The sequence below is a fragment of the Pan paniscus genome, chromosome 7 (genome assembly GCF_029289425.2).
Source record: "Pan paniscus chromosome 7, NHGRI_mPanPan1-v2.0_pri, whole genome shotgun sequence".
Classification (NCBI taxonomy): domain Eukaryota; kingdom Metazoa; phylum Chordata; class Mammalia; order Primates; family Hominidae; genus Pan; species Pan paniscus.
In genome coordinates, this window is record NC_073256.2 from 10,761,172 (window position 1) to 10,788,649 (window position 27,478).

Consider the following 27,478-nt stretch of genomic DNA (forward strand, 5'->3'; position numbering starts at 1 on the left):
GACACCGGTATATTCAAAAACATGGAAATACCTACAATGCTACCTCTATATACAATGAAATATCTACACCGCAATCTGTGTAAGCATGGAAATATCTACAATGGAGATATTTACAACGCCATCTCTGTAAACAGGGAAATATCTACACAGCTATCTGTAAAACGTGGAAATATCTACACCACTATCTCTATAACCCTGAGAATATCTACACCGCTATCTGTATCAACATGTAAATAACTACACCGCTATCTGTATAAACATGGAAATATCTACAATGATATCTCTGTAAACATGGAAATATCGAAACAGGTATCTGTGTAAACTTGGAAATATCTACACCGCAATCTGTGTAAAGTTTGCAATGTCTACACTGCAATCTGTGCAAAGAAGGAAATATCTTTACCGCTATATCTGTAAACATGGAAATATCTACACCGCTATATGTATAAACATGGAAATATCTACACTGCCATCTGTATACACATGGAAATATCTACAGAGCCATCTCTATAAACATGGAAATATCTACACCGCTATCTCTATAAACATGGAAATATCTACACCGCTACCTGCATAAACATGGAAATATCTACATCGATATCTGTATAAACAGGGAAATATCTCCACCGCTATCTTTATAAACATGGAAATATATACACCGCTATCTGTATAAACATGGAAATATCTACACCGCTATCAGTATAAACATGGAAATATCTACACCGCTATCTGTATAAACAAGGAAATATCTACACTGCCATCTTTAGAAACCTGGAAATATCTACACCGCCATCTGTATAAACATGGAAATACCAACACCGCTACCTGTATAAATATGGAAATGTCTACACCGCTATCTCTATAAACATGGAAATACCTACACCACTTGCAATATAAACATGGAAATATCTACACCACAATCTCTGCAAACATTGAAATATTTACACCGCCATCTATGTAAACATGAAAATATCTACACTGCCATATTCAGAAACATGGCTGTATCTACACCGCCATCTGTATAAACATGGAAATATCTACACCACTATCTGTATAAAGATGGAAATATTTAAACCGCTATCTCTATAAACATGGAAATACCTACAACGCTATCTCTATAAACATGGAAATATCTACACCGCCATCTGTATTAACATGGAAATATCTACACAGTCATCTGTATAATCCTGGAAATATCTACACTGTCATCTATACAAAGATGGAAATATCTACAGAGAACTCTGTATAAACATGGAAATATCGGCACAGCCATCTGTGTAAACATGGAAATATCTACACCGCTATCTGTATAAACATGGAAATATCTACACCGCTATGTTTATTAACGTGGAAATATCTCCATTGTTATCTGTATAAACATGGAAATATCTACACCGCTATCTCTATAAACATGGAAATATCTACACCACTATCTCCATCAACATGGAAACATACACACCGCCATCTCTTTAAACATGGAGGTATCTACAACGCCATCTTCATTAACAAGAAAATATCTACACTGCCATCTATATAAACATGGAAATATCTACACCGCCATCTCTATAAACATGGAAATATCTACACTGCCATTTGTAGAAAGGTGGAATAATCTACACCGCCATCTGTATAAACGCGGAAATATCTACACGGCTATCTGTATAAACATGGAAATATCTACACCGCAATCCGTATAAACATGGAAATATCTACACCGCTATCTGTATAAAGATGAAATATCTAAACCGCTATCTCTATAACAGTGGAAATACCTACACTGCTATCTGTATAAACATGGAAATATCCTCACTGATATCTCTATGAACATGGATATATCTACACCGCTATCTCTATAAACATGGAAATATCTACACCGCCATCTCTATAAACATGGAAATATCTACACCGCCCTCTGTATAAACATTGAAATATCTACACCGCAATGTGTATAAACATGGAAATATCTACACCGCGATCTGTATAAACATGGAAATATCTACACCGCGATCTGTATAAACATGGAAATATCTAGAACGCTATCTGTGTAAACATGGAAATATCTACACAGCTATCTCTATATACATGGAAATATCTACACCGCCATCTGTATAAACATGGAAATACCTACAAAGTCATCTGTATAAACATGGAAATATCTACACCACTATCTGTATAAACATGGAAATATCTACAGAGCCATCTGTATATACATGGAAATATCTACACCGCTATCTGTATAAACATGGAAATATATACACCGCTCATTGTATAAACAAGGAAATATCTACACCGCCATCAGTTTAAACATGGATATATATACACAGACACCTGTTTATACATGGAAATATCTACACCGATATCTGTATAAACATACTAATAACTACACCGCTAACTGTATAAATGTGGAAGTATTTGCACCGCTATCCCTATAAACATGGCAATATCAACACCGCGATCTGTATAAAAATGGAAATATCTACACCATGATCTGTATAAACATGGAAATATCTACACCAAGATCTGTGTAAACATGAAAATATCTACACCGTGATCTGTATAAACATGGAAATATCTACACCGCCATCTCTATAAACATGGAAATATCTACTCCCCTATCTGTATAAACATGGAAATATCCACACAGCTATCTCTATAAACATGGAAAAATCAACACCGCTATCTCTATGAACATGGAAATATCTACACTGGCATCTCTATAAACATGGAAATATCTACACCGCGATCAGTATAAACATGGAAATATCTACACCGCTATCTGTATAAACATGGAAATATCTCCACTGCTATCTCTATAAATATCGAAATATCTACAACGCCATCTGTATAAACATGGAAATATCTACACAGCCATGTGTATATACATGGAATTATCTACACCGCTATCTATATAAACATGGAAATAACTACACCGCTATCTGCATAAACATGGAAATATCTACACCGCCATCTACACATCCATAGAAATATCTGTGCCGCCATCTGTATAAACATGGAAATATCTACATGGTCATCTGTGTATAGATGGAAATATCAACACCGCCATCTCCGCAAACATGGAAGAATCTGCACCGCTACCTGTATAAACATGGAAATATCGACACCGCGGTCTATATAAACATGGAAATATCTACACCGCTATCTGTATAAACATGGAAATACCTACACCACTATCTCTATAAACATGGAAATATCTACAAAGCCATCTGTATAAACATGGAAATACCTACACAGTCATGTGTAGGAACATGGAAATATCTACACTGCCATCTGTATAAACATGGAAATATCTACACATCCCTCTGTATAAATATGGAAACATCTGCATAGGCATCTGTATGAACATGGAAATATCTGCACCGCTATCTGTATAAACATGGAAATACCTACACCGCAGTCTCTATAAACATGGAAATATGTACACCGCTATGTTTATAAAAATGGAAATATCTCCACTGCTGTCTCAATAAACATGGAAATATCTACACCGTGATCTGTATAAACATGGAAATATCTACACCGCTGTCTGTATAAACATGGAAATATATACACAGCTATCTCTATAAACATGGAAATACCTACACCGCCATGTGTATAAACATGGAAATACCTACAAAGTCATCTGTATAAACATGGAAATATCGGCACAGCCATCTGTCTAAACATGGAAATATCTACACCACTATCTGTATAAAGATGGAAATATTTAAACCGCTATCTCTATAAACATGGAAATATCTACACCGCTATCTCTATAAACATGGAAATATCTACACCGCCATCTGTATTAACATGGAAATAACTACACAGTCATCTGTATAAACCTGGAAATATCTACACTGTCATCTATACAAAGATGGAAAAATCTACAGAGAACTCTGTATAAACATGGAAATACCGGCACAGCCATCTGTAAACATGGAAATATCTACACCGCTATCTGTGTAAACATGGAAATATCTACACCGCTATGTGTATTAACGTGGAAATATCTCCATTGTTATCTGTATAAACATGGACATAACTCCACCGCAATCTGTATAAACATGAAATTATCTACACCGCTATCTCTATAAACATGGAAATATCTACACGGCCATCTGTACAAACATGGAAATATCTACACAGTCATCTGTAGAAACATGGAAATATCTACACCGCTATCTCTATAAACTTGAAAATAACTACACCGCTATCTCTATAAATATGGAAATACCTACACCACTATCTCCATCAACATGGAAACATACACACCGCCATCTCTTTAAACATGGAGGTATCTACAACGCCATCTACATTAACAAGAAAATATCTACACTGCCATCTATATAAACATAGAAATATCTACACCGCCATCTCTATAAACATGGAAATATCTACACTGCCATTTGTAGAAAGATGGAATAATCTACACCGCCATCTGTATAAACGTGGAAATATCTGCACCGCTATCTGTATAAACATGGAAATATCTACACCGCAATCCGTATAAACATGGAAATATCTACACCGCTATCTGTATAAATATGAAATATCTAAACCGCTATCTCTATAACAGTGGAAATATCTACACTGCCATCTGTATAAACATGGAAGTATATACACATCCCTCTGTATAAATATGGAAACATCTGCATAGGCATCTGTATAAACATGGAAATATCTACACAGCTATCTCTATAAACATGGAAATACCTACACCGCCATCTATATAAACATGGAAATACCTACAAAGTCATCTGTATAGACATGGAAATATCTACCCAGCCATCTGTATAAACATGGAAATATCTACACAGCCATCTGTATATACATGGAAATATGTACACCGCTATTTGTATAAACAAGGAAATATCTACACCGCCATCTGTTTAAACATGGAAATATATACACAGACTTCTGTTTATTCATGGAAATATCTACACCGCTATCTGTATAAACATGCTGATAACTACACCGCTATCTGTATAAATGTGGAAATTTTTGCACCGCTATCCCAATAAACATGGTAATATCAACACCGCGATCTGTATAAACATGGAAATATCTACACCGTGATCTGTATAAACATGGAAATACCCACACAGCTATCTCTATAAACATGGAAAATCAACACCGCTATCTCTATGAACATGCAAATATCTACACCGCCATCTCTATAAACATGGAAATATCTACAGCCCTATCTGTATAAACATGGAAATACCCACACAGCTATCTCTATAAACATGGAAAATCAACACCCCTATCTCTATGAACATGGAAATATCTACACCGCCATCTCTATAAACATGGAAATATCAACACCGCGATCAGTATAAACATGGAAATATCTACACCGCTATCTGTATAAACATGGAAATATCTCCACTGCTATCTCTATAAACTTCGAAATATCTACACCGCCATCTGTATAAACATGGAAATACTTACAAAGTTATCTGTATAAACATGGAAATCTCTACACCGCCATCTGTATAAACATGGTAATATCCACACAGCCATGCGTATATACATGGAAATACCTACACCGCTATCTATATAAACATGGAAATAACTACACCGTTATCTGTATAAACATGCAAATATCTACACTGCTATCTCTATAAACATCGAAATATCTACACTGCCATCTGTATAAACATGGAAATATCTACACGGTCATCTGTGTATAGATGGAAATATCAACACCGCCATCTGTACAAACATGGAAATATCTACACCGCGATCTGTATAAACATGGAAACGTCTACACCGCTATCTGTATAAACATGGAAATATCTACACCGCTGTCTGTATAAACATGGAAATATCTACAACACTATCTGTGTAAACATGGAAATATCTACACAGCTATCTGTGTAAACATGGTAATATCTACACCGCTGACTGTAAAAACATGGAAATATCCACACCGCTATCGGTATATACATGGAAATATCTACACCGTCATCTGTAAAAACATGGAAATATCTACACCGCAGTCTGTATAAACATGGAAATACCTACACAGTCATCTGTATAAGCATGGTAACATCTACACAGCTATCTGTATAGTCAAGGAAATATCTACACCGCTATCACTATAAACATGGAAATATCTACAACGCTATCTGTGTAAACATGGAAATGTCTACACAGCTATCTGTGTAAACATGGAAATATCTACACCGCTATTTGTGTAAAGACAGAAATATCCACACAGCAATCTGTGCAAACATGGAAATATTTACACCGCTATCTCTATAAACATGGAAATATCTACACCACTATCTGTATAAACGTGGAAATATCTACACCACTCTCAGTATAAACATAGAAATATCTACACCACCGTCTGTATAAACATGGAAATATCTACAACATCATCTGAATAAACATGGAAATATCTACAACGCTATCTGTATAAATATGGAAATATCTACACTGCTATTTCCATAAACATGAAAATATCTACATCACGATCTGTATAAACATGGAAATATCTCCACCGCTATCTGCATAAACATGGAAACATCTACACCGCAATCTCTATAAACATGGAAATATCTACACGGCAATCTGTATAAACATGGAAATATCTACACCGCCATCTCCATAAACATGGAACAATCTACACTGCCATCTGAGGAAACATGGAAATTTCTACATTGCTTTCTGTGTAAACATGGAAATACCAACACCACTATCTGTATAAACAAGGAAATATCTACAGCTCTATGTCTATAACCATGGAAATATCTACACCACTATCTCCATAAACATGGAAATAACTACACCGCCATCTCCATAAACATGGAATTATCTCCACCGATATCTCTATAAACTTAGAAATATGTACACTGCCATCTCTATAAACATGAAAATACCTATACCGCCATCAGCATAAACATGAAAATAACTACACCGCCGTCTGTATAAATATGGAATTATCTACACCGCCATCTCTATAAACATAGAAATATCTACACTGCCATCTGTAAAAAGATGGATATATCTTCACAGAGATCTGCATAAACATGGAAATATGTACACCGCTGTCTGTGTAAAGATGGAAATAACTACACAGCAATCTGTGCAAATATGGAAATATCTACACCGCTATCTCTGTAAACATCTAGATATCTAAACCGCTATCTGTATAAACATGGAAATACCTACACCACTATCTGTATAAACGTGGAAATATCTACACAACTATCAGTATAAACATAGAAATATCTACACCACCATCTCTATAAACATGGAATTATCTACACCGCTATCTCTATAAACATAGAAATATCTACACCGCCATCTCTATAAACATAGAAATATCTACACTGCTATCTGTATAAACATGGAAATATCTTCACCGAGATCTGTATAAACATGGAAATATCTACACCTCTACCTGTATAAACATGGAAATATCTACAACGCTATCTGCATAAACATGGAAATACCTACACTGCTATCTGTATAAACATGGAAATACCTGCACCGCGAGCAGAATAAACATGGAAATGTCTACACCGCTATGTGTATAAACATGGAAATATCAACACCACTATCTGTATAAGCATGGAAATATCTACACCGCTACCTGAATAAACTTGGAAATATCTACACCACTATCTTTATAAACATGGAAATACCTACACCACCATCTCTATAAACATGGAATTATCTACACCGCTATCTCTAAACATAGAAATATCTACACCGCCATCTCTATAAACATGGAAATATCTACACCACCGTCTGCATAAACATGGAAATATCTACACCTCTACCTGTATAAACATGCAAATATTTACACCACTATCTGTATAAACATGGAATTATCTACACTGCTATCTGTATAACCTTGGAAATATCAACACCGCCATCTGTATAAAGAGGGAAATATCTCCATGTCCATCTGTATAAACATGGAAAGATGTCCACCACTATCTGTATAAACATTGAAATATCTACAACGTTATCTGTATAAACATGGAAATATCTACAACACTATCTGTGTAAACATGGAAATATCTACACAGCTATCTGTGTAAAGAGGGAAATATCTACACTGCAATCTGAGCAAATATGGAATTATCTACACCAACATCTCTGTAAACATGTTGATATCTACAGCGCTATCTGTATAAACATGGAAATATCTACACCACTATCTGTATGAACATGCAAATATCTACACCACTGTCAGTATAAACACGGAAATATCTACACCACCCTCTGTATAAACATGGAAATAACTACACCGCCTTCTGAATAAACTTGGAAATATCTACACCGCTATCTGTATAAATATGGAAATATCTACACCGCTATCTCCATAAACATGGAAATATCTACACCACGATCTGTATAAACATGGAAATATCTCCACCGCTATATGTATAAACATGGAAACATCTACACCGCTATCTGCATAAACATGGAAATATCTACACCGCTGTCTGTATAAACATGGAAAAATCTACAACACTATCTCTGTAAACATGGAAATATCCGCACCGCTATCTGTAAAAATATGGAAACATATACACCACGATCTGTATAAAAATGGAAATATCTACACCGTTATCTGTATAAACATGAAAATATCTGCACCGCCCTCTGTATAAACATAGAAATATCTACATTGCCATCTGTATAAACATGGAAATACCTATACAGTTATCTGTATAAACATGGAAACATCTACGCCACTATCTCTATAAACATGGAAATACCTACACTGCCATCTCTATAAACATGGAATTATCTACAACGCTATCTCTACAAACCTTGAAATATCTACACCGCCATCTCTATGAACATTTAAATATCTACACCACCATCAGCATAAACATGGAAATAGCTTCACCACCTTCTGTATAAACATGGAATTATCAACACTGCCATCTCTATAAACATAGAAATAACTACACTGCCATCTGTAGAAAGATGGAAATATCTACACCGACATCTGCATAAACATGGAAATATCTACACCTCTATCAGTGTAAACATTGAAATATCGACACAGCTATCTGTATAAATATGGAAATATCTACACAGCTAAATCTATGAACATGGAAATGTCTACACTGCTATGTTTATAAACTTGGAAATATCTCAACCGCCATCTGTATAAACATGGAAATAACTACACAGTCATCTGTATAAACATGGAAATATCTACACAACTATATGTCTAAACATGGAAATATTTACACTGCCATCTGTATAAATATGGAAATATCTACAAAGCCATCTCTATAAACATGGAAATATCTACACCGCTATCTGTATAAACATGAAAATATCGACACCACGATCTGTATAAACATGGAAATATCTACAACGGTATCTGTATAAACATGGAAATATCTACACCACTATCTGTATAAACATGGAAATATCTACACCGCTATCAGTATAAACATGGTTATATCTACACCGCCATCTGTATAAACATGGAAATATCTACACCGTCATCTGAATAAACATGGAAATCTCTACACCGCTATCTGTATAAATATGGAATAATCTACACCGTTATCTCTATAAACATGGAAATATATACACCGCTATCGGTATAAACATCGAAATATCTCCACTGTTAGCTGTATAAACATGTAAACATCTCAGCCATTATCTGTATAAACACGGAAATATGTACACCACTATCTGTGTAAACATGGAAATATCTACAACGCTATCTGTGTAAACATGGAAATATCTACACCACCATCTGTGTAAACATGGAAATATCTACACTGCTATCTGTATAAATATGGAAATATCTCCACCGCTACCTGTATAAACATGGAAATATATACACCGCTATCTGTATAAATATGGAAATATATACACTGCTATCTCTATAAACATGGAAATGTCTACACCGCTATCTGTATAAACATAGAAATATCTACATGGCTATCTCCACAAACATGGAAATATCTACACCACCATCTGTATAAACATGGAAATACCTACAGAGCCATCTGTGTAAACATGGAAATAGCTACAACACTATCTGTATAAACATGGAAATATCTACACTGCCATCTGTATAAAAATGCAAATATCTACACAGCAATATCTATAAACATGGAAATATCTACACTACCATCTGTAAAAACATGGAAATATCTTCACAGTCATCTCTATAAACATGGAAATATCTACACCTCCATCTGTATACACAAGGAAATATCTACACGGACATCCGTATTCACATGGAAATATCTACGCCACCATCTGTATAAACATGGAATTATCTACACCGCTATCTCTATAAACATGGAAATACTTATACCGCTATCGGTATAAACATGGAAATGTCTACACCGCTATCTGAATAAACATGGAAATATATACACCACGATTTGTATAAACTTGGAAATATCTACACCGCCATCTGTATAAACATGGAAATATCTACACCGCTATCTGTATAAACATGGAAATTACACCGCTACCGGTATAAAAATGGAAATATCTACACCGCAATCTGAATAAACATGGAAATATTTTACACCGCTATCTGTATAAACATGGAAATAACTACACCATTATCCGCACAAACATGGAAATATCAACCCTGCCATCTGTATAAACATGGAAATATCTACACCTCCATCTGTAAAAACATGGAAATATCTACACTGTCATCTATGTAAACATGGAAATACCTACACCTCCAATTGTATAAACATGGAAATATCTACAGTGCCATCTGTGTACACAAGGAAATATGTACACTGCCGTCTGTATGAACACGGAAATATCTACCCCGCTATCTCTATAAATATGGAAATACCTACACCGCCATCTGTATAAACATGGAAATATCAACACCGCTATCTGAATAAAGATGGAAACATCTACACCGCTCTCTTAATAAACATAGAATTATCTACACTTCTATCTGTATAAACATGGAAATATCTACAACACTATCTGTGTAAACATGGAAATATCTACACCACTATCTGTGTAAACATGGAAATATGTACACCGCTATCTGTGTAAAGATGGAAATAGCTACAACGCAATCTGTGCATAGATGGAAATACCTACACCGCTATCTCTGTAAATATGGAAATATCTACACTGCTATCTCTATAAACATGAAAATATCTACACTGCTGTCTGTATAAACATGGAAATATCTACACCACGATCTGTATAAACATGGAAATATCTACACCGCTATCTGTATAAACATGGAAATATCTACAACACTATCTGTGTTAACACGGAAATTAATAAACCTCTATCTGTGTAAACATGGAAATATGTACACAGCTATCTGTGTAAAGATAATAATATCTACAGCGCAATCCTGCAAATATGGAAATATCTACTCCACTCTCTCTGTAAACATGGAAATATCTAAACCGCTGTCTGCATAAACATGGAAATATCTACACCGCTATCTATATAAATATGGAAATATCTACACCACGATCTCTATAAACATGGAAATACCTACACTGCTGTCTGTATAAATATGGAAATATCTACAGCGCTATCTCTATAAACATGGAAATCTCTACACCTCTATCTGTATAAACATGGAAATATCTACATGGCTATCTCTATAAACATGGAAATAACTACGTCGCCATCTGTATAAACATGGAAATATCTACAGAGCCATCTGTATAACCATCGAAGTATCTACATTGCTATCTGTATAAACATGGAAATAGCAGCACCACTATCTGTATAAACATGGAAATATCTCCAATAGTTTCTGTAAAAACATGGAAATATCTCCACCGCTATCTGTATGAACCTGGAAATATCTACGACGCTATCTGTGTAAACATGGAAATATCTAAAAAGCTATCTGTGTAAACATGGCAATATCTACACCGCTATCTCTATAAACATGGAAATATTTACACCGCTAGCTGTATAAACGTGGAAATATCTACTTGGCTATCTCTAGAAACATGGAAATATCTACACTGCCATCTGTATAAACCTGGAAATACCTACAAAGTCAGTTGCATAAACATGGAAATATCTACACCACTATCTGTATAAACATGGAAATATCTACACCACTATCTGTGTAAACATGGAAATATCTACACCGCTATCTGTATAAACATGGAAGTATCTACACCGCTATCTGTATAAACATGGAAATACCTACACCGCTATCTATATAAACATGGAATTATCTACACCGCTATCTCTACAAACAGAGAAATATCTAAAACGTCATCTCTATAAACATTGAAATATCTACACCGCCATCAGCATACACATGGAAATAACTACACCGCCGTCTGTATAAACATGGAAATATCTACACCGCCATCTCTATAAACATAGAAACAACTACACTGTCATCTGTTGAAAGGTGGAAATACCTACACCGAGATCTGCATAAACATGGAAATATCTACACCTCTACCTGTATAAACATGGAAATACCTACACAGCTATCAGTATAAATATGGAAATATTTACACCGCTATCTCTATGAACATGGAAATGTCTACACCGCTATCTGTATAAACATGGAAACATCTACATGCCTATCTCTGTAAACATGGAAGTGTCTACACCGCTGTCTGCATAAACATGGAAATACATACAATGCTGTCTCTATAAACATGGAAATATCTACACCGTCACCTTTATGAACATGGGAATACCTACAAAGACATCTGTAGAAACATGGAAATAACTACACTGCTATCTGTATAAACACGGAAATATCTACACCGCAATCTGTATAAATATTGAAATATCTACACCGCTATCTCTATAAACATGGAAATGCCTACACCTCTATCTGTATAAACATCTAAATATCTACATGGCTATCTCTGTAAACATGGAAATAGCTACACCGCCATCTGTTTAAACATGGAAATACCTACACAGTCATCTGAATAAAGATGGAATTATCTACACAACTATCTGTATAAACATGGAAATATCTACACTGCCATCTGTATAAACATGGAAATATCTACACCGCTATCTGAATAAACATGGAAATGTCTACAAAGCTATCTCTATAAACATGGAAATACCTACACTGCTATCTGTATAAAGATGGAAATAGCCACACCGCTATCTGTATAAACATGGAATTATCTACACCGCCATCTATAAAAACATGTAGATATCTACAGAGTCATCTGTATAAACATGGAAATATCTACACCTCCATCTGTATAAACATGGAAATATCAACAATGCCATCTGTAAAAACATGGAAATATCTACACAGTCATCTGTATAAACATGGAAATATATACACGGCTATCTATATAAACATGGAAATACCAACACCGCAATCTGTATAAACATGGAAATATCGACACCGCTATCTGTATATACATGGAAATATCTACACCGCTATCTGTATAAATATGGAAATATGTACACGGCTCTCTCTATATACATGGAATTGTCTACACCGCTATCTGTTTAAAAATGGAAATATCTGCACCAATATCTGTATAAACATGGAAATATCTCCACCGCTATCTGTATAAACATGGAAATAACTACACTGCTATCTGTATAAAGATGGAAATATCTACATGGCTAATTCTATAAACATGGAAATGCCTACCCAGCTTGCTGTATAAACATGGAAATATCTACACGGCTATCTTTATAAACATGGAAATATCTACACCGCCATCTGTATCAACATGGAAATAACTACACAGTCATCTGCATAAACATGGAAATATCTACACCACTATGTGTATAAACATGGAAATACCTACACTGCCATCTGTATAAACATGGAAATATCTACATCACTATCTGTATAAACATGGAAATAGCCACACCACTATCTGTATAAACATGTAAATACCTACACTGCTATCTGTATAAACCTGGAAATATCTACAGCGCTATCTCCATAAACATGGAAACACCTACACCGCAATCTGTATAAATATGTAAATGTCTACACCGCTATCTGTAAAACATGGAAGTATCTACACAGCTATGAGTAAAAATATGGAAATATCTACACCGCTATCTCTATAAACATGGAAATATTTACAACGCTAGGTGTATAAACGTGGAAATATCTACTTGGCTATCTCTAGAAACATGGAAATATCTACACTGCCATCTGTATAAACCTGGAAATACCTACAAAATCAATTGCATAAACATGGAAATATCTACACCACTATCTGTATAAACTTGGAAATATCTACACCGCTATCTGTATAAACATGGAAATATCTACACCGCTATTTGTATAAACATGGAAATATCTACACCTCCATCTGTATAAACATGGAAATATCTACAATGCCATCTGTAAAAACATGGAAATATCTACACAGTCTTCTGTATAAACATGGAAATATATACACGGTTATCTATATAAACATGGAAATACTTACACTGCAATCTGTATAAACATGGAAATATCGACACAGCTATCTTTATATACATGGAAATATCTACACCGCTGTCTGTATAAATATGGAAATATGTACACGGCTCTCTCTATATACATGGAATTGTCTACACCGCTATCTGTTTAAAAATGGAAATATCTACACCACTATCAGTATAAACATGGAAATATCTCCACCGCTATCTGTATAAACATGGAAATAACTACACTGCTATCTGTATATACATGGAAATATCTACACCGCTGTCTGTATAAATATGGAAATATTTACACGGCTCTCTCTATATACATGGAATTGTCTACACCGCTATCTGTTTAAAAATGGAAATATCTACACCACTATCTGTATAAACATGGAAATATCTCCACCGCTATCTGTATAAACATGGAAATAACTACACTGCTATCTGTATAAAGATGGAAATATCTACACGGCTAATTCTATAAACATGGAAATGTCTACACAGCTTGCTGTATAAACATGGAAATATCTACACGGCTATCTCTATAAACATGGAAATATCTGCACCGCCATCCGTATCAAAATGGAAATAACTACACAGTCATCTGCATAAACATGGAAATATCTACACCACTATGTGTATAAACATGGAAATACCTACACTGCCATCTGTATAAACATGGAAATATCTACACAGCCATCTGTATAAACATGGAAATATCTACAACGCTATCTCCATAAACATGGAAACACCTACACCGCAATCTGTATAAACATGGAAATGTCTAAACCGCTATCTGTAAAACATGGAAGTATCTACACCGCAATCTGTAAAAATATGGAAATATCTACACAGCTATCTCTATAAACATGGAAATATTTACACCGCTAGGTGTATAAACGTGGAAATATCTACTTGGCTATCTCTAGAAACATGGAAATATCTTCACTGCCATCTGTATAAACCTGGAAATACCTACAAAGTCAATTGCATAAACATGGAATTATCTACACCACTATCTGTATAAACATGGAAATATCTACACCGCTATCTGTATAAACATGGAATTATCTACACTGCTATCTCTATAAACAGTGAAATATCTAAAACGCCATCTCTATAAACATTGAAATATCTACACCGCCATCAGCATAAACATGGAAATAACTACACCGCCGTCTGTATAAACATGGAAGTATCTACACCGCCATCTCTATAAACATAGAAACATCCACACTGTCATCTGTTGAAAGATGGAAATAAATACACCGAGATCTGCATAAACATGGAAATATCTACACCTCTACCTGTATAAACATGGAAATACCTACACAGCTATCAGTATAAATATGGAAATATTTACACCGCTATCTCTATGAACATGGAAATGTCTACACCGCTATCTGTATAAACATGGAAACATCTACATGCCTATCTCTATAAACATGGAAATGTCTACACTGCTATCTGTATAAACATGGAAATACATACAATTCTATATCTATAAACATGGAAATATCTACACCGTCACCTTTATGAACATGGGAATACCTACAAAGACATCTGTATAAACATGGAAATATCTACACTTCTATCTCCATAAACATTGAAATACCTACAGAGCTATCTCTATAAACATGGAAATATCTACACCGCTATCTCTATAAACATGGAAATAACTACACTGCCATCTCTATAATCATGAAAATATCTACACTGCCATCTCCATAATTATGCTGCTATCTACCCCCCCATCTGTATAAAAATGCAAATATCTACACCGCCATCTGTATAAACATGGAAATATCTACAGAGTCATCTGTATAAAGATGGAAATATCTACACTGCCATCTGTATAATCATGGAAACATCTACACAGCCATCTGTAAAAACTTGGAAATATCTACACAGCCATATGTATAAACATGGGAATATCTACACCGCTATCTGTATAAATATGGAAATATCTACACTGCTATCTTTATACAGATTGAAATATCAACATTTCTATCTGTGTCAACATGGAAATATCTACACCGCTATCTCTATATACATGGAAATGTCTACACCGCCATCTGTAAAAACATGGAAATATCTACACAGTCATCTGTATAAACATGGAAATATTTACACCACCATCTGTATAAACATGGAAATATCTACACCACTATCTCTATAAACGTGGAAATATCTACACTGCCATCTTTATAAACATGAAAATATCTTCACTGCCATTTCCATAAACATGTAACAATCTACACCACCATCTGAATAAACATGGAAATATCTGCACCACTATCTCTATAAATATGGAAATATCTACACCGCCATCTGTATAAACAAGAAAATATCTACACCACCATCCCAATAATCATGGAACTATCTACACCGCCATCTGTATAAACATGGAAATATCTGCACCCCCATCAGTATAAACATGGAAATATCTACACCGCCATCTGTATAAACATGGAAATACCTATACCGCGAGCTGTAGAAACAGGGAAATATCTACACCGCTATCTGTGTAAACATGTAAATACCAACACCGCTATCTGTATTATCATGGAAATATCTATACCGCTATCTCTATAAACATGGAAATATCTACACCGTGATCTGTATAAACAGGGAAATATCTGCACCGCAATGTGTATAAACATGGAAATATCTACACAGCTTTCTGTATAAACATGGAAATATCTACACCACTAACTCTGTAAACATGGAAATATCTACACTGCCATCTGTAAAAACATGGATATGTCTACATAGTCATCTGTATAAACATGGAAATATCTACACCTCCGTGAGTATAAACGTGGAAATATATACAGTGCCATCTGTATACACCTGGAAATAACTACACAGCCATCAGTATAAACATGGAAATATCTACACCGCTATCTCTATAAACATGGAAATTCCTATACTGCTATCTGTATAAACATGGAAATATCCACACCGCTATCTGTATAAACATGGAAATACCTACACAACTATCTGTATAAACTTGGAAATATCTACATAGCTATCTGTATAAACATGGAAATACCTACACCGCCATCTCTATAAACATTTAAATATCTCCACCGCAATCTGTATAAATATGGAAATATCTACACCGCTATCTGTATAAACATGGAAATGTCTACAGCGTTATCTGTATAAACTTGCAAATATCTACACCGCTATCTGTGTAAACATGGAATTATCTACATCGCCATCTTTATAGACATGGAAGTATCTACACATCCATCTGTATAAATATATAAATATCTACACTGCGAACTGTATAAATAAGGAAGTATCTACACCGCTATCTGTATAAACATAAAAATACCAGCACCGCTACCTGAATAAAGATGGAAATATCTACACAGCTATCTGTATAAACATGGAAATATCTACACCACTATCTCTATAAACATGGAAATACCTGTACCGCTATCTCTATAAACATGGAAATATAAGCACCGCTATCTCTACAAACATGGAAATATATACTCTGCCATCTCTATAAACATTGAAATAACTACACAGCCGTCTACATAAACAAGGAAAATCTACACAGCCATCTATATGAACATGGAAATATCTACACCACTATCTCTATAAACATGGCAATATCTAAACGACCATCTGTAAAAACATGGATATATCTACACAGCTATCTGTATAAACATGGAAATATCCAGAAGGCTATCTGTGTAAACATGGAATTATCTACACCGCTATCTGTATAAATATGGAAATATCTACTCCGTTATCTCTATAAACACGAAATATCTACACCCCCATTTTATAAAGATGGAAATACCTACAGAGTCATCTGTATGGAGATGGAAATATCAGCACCACTATCATTATTAAAATGGAAATATCTACACCACGATCTGTATAAACATGGAAATGTCTACACCGCTATCTGTATAAACATGGAAATAACTACACCGCTATCTCTATAAACATGGAAATATCTACACCACTATCTCTATAAACATGGAAATATCTACACCGCTATCTCTATAAACATGGAAATATCTACAGCGCCATCTGTATAAACATGGAAATACCTACATAGTCATCTGTATAAACATGAAAACATCTACACCACTATCTCTATAAACATGGAAATAGCCACACCGCTATCTATATAAACATGGAAATATCGACAGCGCCATCTGTAAAAACATGGAAATATCTACACAGTCATCTGTAAAAACATGGAAATATCTACATCTCCATGTGCATAAACATGGAAATATCTACACCGCCATCTGTATACACATGGAAATATCTACACAGCCATCTGTATAAACATGGAAATATCTACACCACTATCTCCATAAACATGGAAATAACTACATCGCAATCTGTTTAAACATGGAAATACCTACACCGCTATCTGTATAAACATGGAATTATCTACACCGCTATCTCTATAAGCATAGAAATATCTAAAACGCCATCTCTATAAAGATGGAAATATCCACAGCGCCATCAGCATAAACATGGAAATAACTACACCACCATCTGTATAAACATGGAAATATCTACACCGTCATCTCTATAATCACAGAAACATCTACACTGTCATCTGTAGAAAGATGGAAATATCTAGGCCGAGATCTGCATAAACATGGAAATATCTACAACTCTACGTTTATAAACATGGAAATATATACACCACTATCTGTATAAACATGGAAATATCTACACTGCCAACTGTATAAACATGGAAATACCTACACCGACAACTGTATACACATGGAAATACCTACACCGCTATCTGTATAAGCATGGAATTTCATACACCGCTATCCCTATAAACTTGGGAATCCCTACACCGCAATCTCTATAAACATGGAAATATCTCCACCGTTATCTGTAAAAACATGGAAATATCTACACCACTATCTGTATAAACATGAAGATATCTACACAGTCATCTGTATAAACTTGGAAATATCTACACCTCCATCTCTATAGACATGGAAATATCTACACTGCCATCTGTATACACATGGAAATATCTACAAAGCCATCTGTATAAACATGGAAATATGTACACCGCTATCTGTGTAAACCTGGAAATATCTACACCGCTATCTTTATAAACTTGGAAATGTCTACACCGCCTTCTGTATAAACATGGAAATATCTACACGGCTATCTATATAAACATCGAAATACCAACACCGTTATCTGTATAAACATTGAAACATCTACACCTTTATCTGTATAAAGATGGAAATATCTAAAACGCTATCTGTGTAAACATGGAAATATCTACAAAGCTATCTGTGTAAACATGGAAATATCTACACAGCTATCTCTGCAAAGATGGAAAATTCTACACCGCTATCTCTGTAAACATGGAAATATCTACACAGCTATCTGTATAAACATGGAAACATCTACACCGCTATCTGTATAAACATGGAAATACCAAGACGGTTATTTGTATAAACATGGAAATATCTACAACGCTATCTGTATAAATACGGAAATATCCTCACCACTATCTCTATAAACTTGGAAATACCTACAACGGTATCTGTATAAATACGGAAATATCCTCACCACTATCTGTATAAACATGGAAATACCTACACCGCCATATCTATACACAAGGAAATACATACACGGCCATCTCTATACACATGGAAATATCTACCCCGCTATCTCTATAAACATTGAAATATCTACATTGCAATCTATATATACATGGAAATATCTACACCGCCATCTCTATAAACATGGAAATATCTACATCGCTATCTGTATAAACATGGAAATATCTCCACCGCTATCAGTATTAACATGGAAATATCTACACGGTTATCTGTATAAACATGGAAATATCTACACCGCTATCTGTATAAACATGGAAATATCTACAACTCCATCTCTTTAAACACGGAAATATGTACAACGCTATCTGTATACACATGGAAATATCTACAACTCTATCTGTGTAAACATGGAAATATCTACACAGATATCTGTGTAAACTTGCAAATATCTACACAGCTATCTGCGTAAAGATCCAAATATCTACACCGCTATCTCTGTAAACATGGAAATATCTACACCGCTATCTGTATCAACATGGATATATCTACACCGCTATCTTTAGAAACATGGAAAAATCTACACTGTTATCTCTATAAACATGGAAATAACTACACCGCCATCTGTATAAACATGCAAATATCTACACAGTCATCTGTATAAACATGGAAATATCTACACAACCATATCTATAAACATGGAAATATCTACACTGCCATCTGTATACACATGGAAATATCTACAACGCCATCTGTAGAAACGTGAAGTGTCTACACCACAGTCTCTATAAACATGGAAATACCTACACCACCATCCCTATAAACATGGAAATATCTACACCGCAATCTCTAAAAACTTGGAAATATCTACACCACCAACTCTATAAACATGAAAATATCTACACCACTATCTGTATAAAATTCAAAATATCTACACTGCCATCTGTATAAAGATGGAAATATCTACACCGGTAGCTGAATAAACGTGGAAATATCTACACCCCTATCTCTATAAACATGGAAATGTCTACACCACTATCTCTATAAACATGGAAATAACTTCACCACCATCCCTATAAACATGGAAATATCTACACAGCTATCTGTATAAACATGGAAACATCTACATCGCTATCTATATAAACATGGAAATATCTACACCGCTACCTATATAAATATGGAAATATCTACACCGCTATCTTTGTAAACATGGAAATAACTACACCGCTATCTGTATAAACATGGAAATATCTACACATCTATTTCTATAAACCTGAAAATAACTACACCGACATCTGTTTAAACATGGGAATACCTACAAAGTCATCTGTTTAAACATGGAAATATCTACACCACTTTCTGTATAAACATGGAAATATCTACATTGCCATCTGTATAAACATGGAAATATCTACACAGCCATTTCTATAAACATGGAAATATCTACATCGCTATCTATATAAACATGGAAATATCTCCACAGCTATCAGTATAAACGTGGAAATATCTACACCGTTATCTCTATAAACATGGAAATATCTACACCGCTATCTGTATAAACATGGAAATATCTACGACGCCATCTCTTTAAACACGGAAATATTTTCAACGCTATCTGTATAAACATGGAAATATCTACAAATCTATCTGTGTAAACAAAGAAATATCTACACAGATATCTGTGTAAACTTGCAAATATCTACACAGCTATCTGTGTAAAGATCGAAATACCTACAGCGCAATCTGTGCAAAGATCGAAATATCTACCCCGCTATCTCTGTAAACATGGAAATATCCACACCGCTATCTGTATCAACATGGAAATATCTACACCGCTATCTTTATAAACATGGAAATATCTACACTGTTATCTCTATAAACATGGAAATATCTACACCGCCATCTGTATAAACATGCAAATATCTACACAGTCATCTGTATAAACATGGAAATATCTACACAACCATATCTATATACATGGAAATATCTACACTGCCATCTGTATACACATGGAAATATCTACAACGCCATCTGTAGAAACGTGAAGTATCTACACCGCTGTCTCTATAAACATGGAAATACCTACACTGCCATCTCTATAAACATGGAAATATCTACACCGCAATCTCTATAAACTTGGAAATAACTACACCACCAACTCTATAAACATGAAAATATCTACACCACTATCTGTATAAACATCAAAATATCTACACTGCCATCTGTATAAAGATGGAAATATCTAAACCGGGAGCTGAATAAACATGGAAATATCTACAACCCTATCTCTATAAACATGGAAACGTCTACATCACTATCTCTATAAACATGGAAATATCTTCACCACCATCTCTATAAACATGGAAATATCTACACCACTATCTGTATAAACATGGAAACATCTACAACGCTATCTATAAAAACATGGAAATATCTACACCGCTATCTATATAAATATGGAAATATCTACACCGCTATCTTTCTAAACATGGAAATAACTACACCACTATCTGTATAAATATGGAAATATCTACACCTCTATTTCTATAAACCTAAAAATATCTACACCGACATCTGTAAACATGGGAACACCTACACAGTCATCTGTATAAACATGGAAATATCTACACCACTATCTGTATAAACATGGAAATATCTACACTGCCATCTGTCTAAACATGGAAATATCTACACAGCCATCTTTATAAACATGGAAATATCTACATCGCTATCTGTATAAACATGGGAATATCTACACCGCTATCCCTATAAACATGGAAATATGAACACCGCTATCCACATATAAATGGAAATATCTTCACCGCTATCTGTATAAACATGGAAAGATCTATAGCGCTATCACTATAAACATGGAAATACCTACACCGCTATCTCTATAAACATGGAAATATCTACACCGCTATCTCCATAAACATGGAAATACACACACCGCAATCTGTATAAACATGGAAATATCTACACCGCAACCTGTATAAACATGGAAATTTCTACACTGCTATCTGTAAAAATATGGAAATATCTACATCGCTATCTCTAAAAACATGGAAATATCTACACCGCTAGCTGCATAAACGTGGAAATATCTACTTGGCTATCTTTAGAAACATGGAAATATCTACACCGCCATCTGTATAAACATGGAAATATCTACAGAGTCGATTGCATAAACATGGAAATATCTACACCACTGTCTGTATAAACATGGAAATATCTACACCGCTATCTTTATAAACATGGAAATATTTACACCGCTATCTGTATAAACATGGGAATAACTTCAAAAATATCTGTGTAAACATGGAAATATTTACACAGATATCTGTGTAAACATGGAAATATGTACACCACTATCTGTGTAAAGATGAAAATATGTTCACCGCAATGTGTACAAATATCAAAATATCTACTACGATATCTCTGTAAACATGGAAATATCTACCCCGTTATCTGTATAAACATGGAAATATCTACACCGCTATCTGTATAAACATGGAAATATCTACACCGCTATCTCTATAAATATTGAAATATCTACAACGCTATCTCTATAAACACGGAAATGCCTACACAGCAATCTGTATAAACATGGAAATATCTACATGGCTATCTCTATAAACATGGAAATATCTACACCGCCATCTGTATAAACATGGAAATACCTACACAGTCATCTGTATAAACATGGAAACATCTACACCACTATCTGTATAAACATGGAAATATCTACACTTCCATTGGTATAAACATCGAAATATCAACACCGCCATCTGTATAAACATGGAAATATCTCCAACGCTATCTGTATAAACACAGAAGTATCTGCACTGATATCTGTATAAACATGGAAATATCTACATGGCTATCTCCATAGACATGGAAATATCTACACCGCCATCTGTATAAACATGGAAATACCTACACAGTCATCTTTATAAACATGGAAAAATCTACACCACTATCTGTATAAACATGGAAATATCTACACTACCATCTGTATATACATGGAAATATCTACACAGCCATCTGTATAAACATGGAAATATCTACACTGCCATCTGTATAAACATGGAAATATCTACACAGCCATCTGTATAAACATGGAAATATCTACACAGCCATCTCTATAAACATGGAAATATCTACACTGCTATCTGTATAAACATGGAAATAGCGACACCGCTATCTGCATAAACATGAAAATAACTACACCGCCATCTGTAAAAACATGGAAATAACTACACTGCCTTCAGTATAAACATGGAAATAACTACACCTCCATGTGTATAAACATGGAAATATCTACACTGCCATCTGTATACACATGGAAATATCTACACAGCCATCTGTATAAACATGGAAACATCTACACCGCTATCTCCATTAACATGGAAATACCTACACCGCAATCTGTATAAACATGGAAATGTATACACGTCTATCTGTATAAACATGGAAGTATCTAAATACGCTATCTGTAAAAATATGGAAATATCTACACCGCTAGCTGTATAAACGTGGAACTATCTACTTGGCTATCTGTAGAAACATGGAAATATCTACACCGCTATCTGTATAAACATGGAAATACATACACCGCTATCTATATAAACGTGGAATTATCTACACCGCTATCTCCATTAACATGGAAATACCTACACCGCTATCTGTACAAATATGGTAATAACTACATGGCTATTTCTATAAACATGGAAATGTCTACACTGCTAGCTGTATAAACATGGAAATATCTACATGGCTATCTCTATAAACATGGAAATATCTACACCGCCATCTGTATCAACATGGAAATACCTACTCAGTCATCTTCATAAACATGGATATATATACACCACTATCTGTATAGACATGGAAATACCTACGCTGCCATCTCTATAAACATGGAAATATCTACACAGCCATCTCTATAAACATGGAAATATCTACAACGGTATCTGTATAAACATGGAAATATCTACACCGCCATCTGTAAAACATGCAAATATCTACGCTGCCATCTGTATACATATGGAAATACCTACACAGCCATCTGTATAAACAAGGAAATACCTACACCGCCATCTGTATAAACATGGAAATATCTTCAACACTATCTGTGTAAACATGGAAATATCTACAGAGCAGTCTGTGTAAACATGGAAAAAAATACTCCGCTATCTGTGTAAAGATGGAAATATCTACACTGCAATCTGTGCAAATACTGAAATATCTACAGCTCTATCTCTGTAAACATGGCAATATCTACACCGATATCTGTATAAACATGGAAATATCTACACCGCTATCTCTATAAACATCGAAATGTCTACACCACTATCTGTATAAACATTGAAATATCTACACCGCAATCTGTATAAACATGGATATATCTACACAGTCATCTGTATAAACATGGAAATATCTACACCTCCATCTGTATAAACATGGAAATATCTACACTGCAATCTGTAAACACTTGGAAATATCTACACATCCATCTATATAAACATGGAAATACCTACACCGCTATCTCTATCAGCATGGAAAAAGCGGCACCACAATCTGTATAAGCATTTAAATATCTACACCGCCATCTGTATAAACATGGAAATACCTACACAGTCATCTGCATAAACATCTAAATATCTACCCCACTGTCTGTATAAACATGGAAATACCTACACTGCCATCTGTATAAACATGGAAAAATCTACACAACCAACTCTATGAACATGGAAATATTTCCACTGCTATCTGTATAAACATGGAAGTAGTCACACCACTATCTGTATAAACAACGAAATATTTACACTGCAATGTGTAAAAATATGAAAGTAACTACACAGTCATGTGTATAAACATGGAAATATCTACACCTCCATCTGTATAAACATGGAAATATCTACACTGCCATCTCTATACATATGGAAATATCTACACAGCCATCTGTATAAACATGGAAATATCTACACCGCTATCTCTATAAACATGGAAATACCTACACCGCAATGTTTATAAACATGGAAATATCTACACCGCTATCTGTATAAACATGGAAATATCTACACCGCTTTCTTCATAAACTTTGAAATATCTACACCGCCATCTGTATAAACATGGATGTATATCCACCGCTATCTATATAAACATGGAAATACCTCCACCGCTATCTGTATAAACAGGGAAATATCTACAACATTATCTGTATAAACTTGGACATATCTACACGGCTATTTCTATAAACACGGAAATACCTACACCGCAATCTTTATAAACATGGAAATACCTACACCGCTATCTGTATAAACACGGAAATATATACACTGCAATCTGTATAAAGATGGAAATATCTACACTGCTATCTCTATAAACATCAAGATGTCTACAACGCTATCTGTTTAAACATGGAAATACCTACACCGCAATATTTATGAACATGGAAATATCTATGCCGCTATATATATAAACATGGAAATATCTACACTGATATCTGTGTAAATATGGAAATATCTACACCGCTATTTCTGTAATCATGGAAATATCTACACCGCTATCTGTATAAACATGGAAATATCAACACCACTATCAATATAAAGAAGGAAATATCTACACCGCCATCTGTATAAACATTTAAATACCTACCCAGACATCTGTATAACCATGGAAATATCTGCACCGCTATCTGTATAAATATGGAAATACCAACACCGCTATCTGTATAAACATGGAAATATCTGCACCGCTAACAGTATAAACATGGAAATATCTACACCACTATCACTATAAACATGGAAATAACTTCACCGCCATCTCTATAAACATGGAAATATCTATACTGCTATCTGTATAAACATGGAAATACCTACACCGCTATCTGTATAAATATGGAAATAACTACACCGCTATTTCTGTAAACATGGAAATGTCTACACCGCTATCTGTATAAACATGGAAATATCTACATCGCTATCTCTATAAACCTGAAAATATCTACACTGACATCTGCATAAACATGGAAATACCTACACAGTCATCTGTATAAACATGGAAATATCTACACCACTATCTCTCTAAACATGGAAATATCTAAACTGCCATCTGTATAAACATGGAAATATCTACACAGCCATCTCCATAAACATGTAAATATCTACACTGCCATCTGTATAAACATGGAAATATCTACACCGCTATCTGCATAAACATATAAATATCGGCACCGCTATCATTATAAACATGGAAATACGTACACCGCTATCTCTATAAACATGGAAATATCTACACTGCTATCTCTATAAACATGGAAATATCTACACCCCCATCTGCATAAACATAGAAATATCTACACAACCATCTGCATAAACATGGAAATATCTACACCGCTATCTGTATATGCATGGAAATATCTACAACACTATCTGTGTTAACATGGAAATAAATACACCGCTATCTGTGTAAACATGGAAATATGTACATAGATATCTGTGTAAAGATGGAAA